This window comes from Piliocolobus tephrosceles, chromosome 11 (genome assembly GCF_002776525.5).
Source record: "Piliocolobus tephrosceles isolate RC106 chromosome 11, ASM277652v3, whole genome shotgun sequence".
In the NCBI taxonomy this organism is placed as follows: domain Eukaryota; kingdom Metazoa; phylum Chordata; class Mammalia; order Primates; family Cercopithecidae; genus Piliocolobus; species Piliocolobus tephrosceles.
The window spans coordinates 92,884,121-92,887,522 of NC_045444.1; the positions used below are offsets into that span (position 1 = coordinate 92,884,121).

The 3,402-nt window shown below is 41.1% G+C and overlaps 1 pseudogene; it reads right to left on the reverse strand.

The window, feature by feature from the left end:
• Nucleotides 1–1,111: 1,111 nt before the first annotated feature.
• On the reverse strand, nt 1,112–1,993 carry LOC111545899 (annotated as a pseudogene).
• Between the last annotated feature and the right edge of the window lie 1,409 nt (nt 1,994–3,402).

Genomic DNA, 3,402 nt, shown 5'->3' on the forward strand with positions numbered 1-3,402 from the left:
GTTAACTCAAGTCACAGGCCAGCCCAGATTCAATGTGGGAGGGCTTTATGCAAGGATATGAATGCTGAGTGCCATGGTACAATGGATGGCCATCCTTAGAGACTAGCCACCACAGTCCACCCTCTGTTTCTCAATGATGTATGTCCTTCCTCAGTGCAAAATACATTTTTCTCCCTTCCAAGGCCATTAAAGTCTACTCATATCATGGCATTAGGTTTGAGCTTTAAATCCAGGATCATGTCACTTCAATCATATCTAGGCGAGCTTAAGGTTTCTTGGGTTCGGCTTAAGGTTTCTAAGGTTCTTGGGTTCGGCTACCGTGAACCTGAAGATTGATGAAGTAAAAAGACAAAGAATCTGCTTCCCACCCAACACACAAATACAATGGCTAGGCAGTGATGAAAAATTGAAATTGAAATCCCATTCATGAAAGGGAAAATAGGAAGCATAGAGCAGTCACTTGTTCATAGCAATTCTGAAATTAAGTTGAGAAAATGTTGCCAATTATTTGACCAAAATTCATTTCTACTCCCTAGAGTGGTCCTCTGTGGCTCTTGGTTCCACCACCTAGGCTTTTGTTTTCACCCTCTGAGTCATTTTTCCTTTTGCATAAGAAATGGCCTATATTTACAGCTGAGTAACTTCCTCAAGCTTTCTTTCTATCAATATAAACTTAGTGCCCAGTGACTTCTTTTCATTTTTTTAAAGACATTTATTCAGCATCATTATCAGACTATTACACTTAGCAATCAATCACATGGGTGCAAAAAAAAAAAAAAATCTACATTAAAATCCTTTGTTGGAATGCTTTACACTTTCCACAGAACAGAAACTAAAATAACCTGTTATACAATTAGTCACAAATACAGTCCTTGAGTTTTTTGCCCATAGACGTGAGTATTTGTCTAAACCATGTCGTCTTTGTAGCAGCTAGGCCATGCCACCACTGTGCTTGGCTGGGTTTACAAATCTGTTGTAACCTGTAGCTTCCCTGTCACTTCTCTGGCTCTCCTCTTCTGCTAAGCTTTGTTTCCTAATTAAAATCTTCTGCCATGGCCATAGTTACTGCTGCTACTGGAACAGCCATAGCCACCTTGGTTTCATGGTTTGGCTAAGTATTGGTCTTCACCACCACAGGGGCCAGTGCTTCTGCCTCCAATCCTTCCTTCATGGGTCCAAAATTTGAAGACTGATTGTTGTAATTGCCAAAGTCATTGTAGCTTCCACCACCTCCAAAATTGCTTCCATCATTACCAAATCCATTATAGCCATCCCCACTGCCACCATATCTACCACCACCATGGCTGCCACCAAAGCCACCACAACCATTGAAGTTTCCTCCATGACCAAAGTTGTCATTCCCACTGAAATCACCTCCACGACCACCACCAAAGTTTCCAGAACCACTTCGACCTCTTTGGCTGGATGAAGCACTAGCCATCTCTTCCTTTGAAGGGCTTTCCTAACTTCACAGGTGTGGCCATTCACAGTACGGGTATTTCTGAATGACAATCTTATCCACAGAGTCACTGTCGTCAAAGGTTACAAAGGCAAAGTCCCTTTTCATGCCACTGCCTTGGTCGGTCCTGATTTCAATCACTTCAATTTTTCCATCTGTTCAAAATAATCTCTAAGGTAATGTTCTTCAGTGTCTTCTTTAATGCCACCAACAAATATCTTTTTCACAGTAAGTGGGCACCCAGTCTTTGAGAATCTTCTCTTGAGACAGCTCTCTTTGGTTCCACACCCCTCCATCCACCTTGTGTGGCCTTACATTCATGGCTTCATCCACCTCCTCCACAGTGGCATATATGACAAACCCAAAGCCCCTGGCGCGCTTGGTGTTTGGATTTCTCATGACCACACAGTCTCTCAGCATTCTCCATTGCTCAAAATGGCTCCTCAGGCTCTCACCAGTTGTTTCAAAGCTCAACCCTCCAATGAAGAGCTTCCTCAGCTGTTCGGGCTCTTTAGGAGACTCTGACTTAGACATGACAGCAGGAAGAAGAGAGACTTTAATGATGCTTCTTTGGTGGCATCCATGGGCAGAAAGGAGCAAGCCGATGAACATATCTCAGACTTCTTTTCATTTTAAACTATGTTTGCATCTTTTAGTCCAAGCTGATGGTACCTTATGAGTACAGATTTCTTAAACTGTGTGAGTGTCCTATAAATCTTACAGGGTCACTTGATTAGACAGAAGCCACATGCACAGTTGTTTTTGAGACAGACCCCCCTACCTTGGCCTGGAAATCAGGGTGCTGTGGAACAACGTCTTAATATTCTCAGGAGCTCTATTGTCTGGGTGAGAGTGTTTATAAGACATGCCATTTAAGGTTCTTAGAAGTCTTTCTGTGTAGATAAAAGAGTCTATGAGGAATATCCTCAACACTTCCTAAAGTCTCAACAAATGAGCTACCTCACTGATGCAAAATTACTCTTGGGATCATGTTTTGCCAGAAGGGTCCTGGATTTGGTCTTTGCTCTGAGGTCATCTCTTCCAGGATCTTTTGCTGCCTGGAGGAGCTAGAAAAGAGAAAGTTTTATTTTTGAATCCAGAAAGCTCTAAATTCTGTATATTTCTCCTAATTTTGGTTAAAAACTGAAGAATTACTTTTTTAGTTCATTTTGCTCCTCTTGTATGTTAACACAGGCAGCCAAAAGAAGCCAGTTGGTGCTTTCAATACAGTCGTATGTGTGGGGAGTTGGTTCCAGGAACACTGCAGATACCAGAATTCGAGGATGCTCAAGTCTCTTATATAAAATGGTATAGTATTTGCATATAAACTATGCACATCCTTCCGTATACTTTAAAACATCTCTAGATTACTTATAATATCAGATACAATGTAAATGCTATGTAAATAGTTGTACTGCATTTAAAAAAATTGTATTATTTTTATTGCTGTACTATTATTATTTATTTGAATATTTTCCATCTGTGGTTGGTTGAACCAATGGATGAGGAACCCATGGAGGCAGAACCCATGGATATGGAGAAGCTGACCACATTCTGACTGAAAATCTCCTAGCCAGAGCTATCTGTTTATGACATATTCTTCTTATCTTCCATGCTACAGGAGATAGTTTTGCTAATTGGTCTGCACAAAATTCAGGTCATGTTCTCCAGTTTCCAATAGCAATTTCTTCGGTGTCCTTCAGGCCTTCCCTATTCATCTCCTCAAGGAGCTTTCCAGCTTCTGCCTGCCACTGAATTCCAAAGCCCATGCCATATGTTTTAGGGTTTTGTTATGGCAATACCCTACTTCTATGAATCAAATTCTGTTTTGGTTATGTATTGCTGTCTAACCAACTACCTTAAAACTTAATGAGTGCTTAAAACAATAACCAGTTGATTAGCTCTCATTGCTCTGTGGTTGACTGGGCACAGCCATGAAGTTC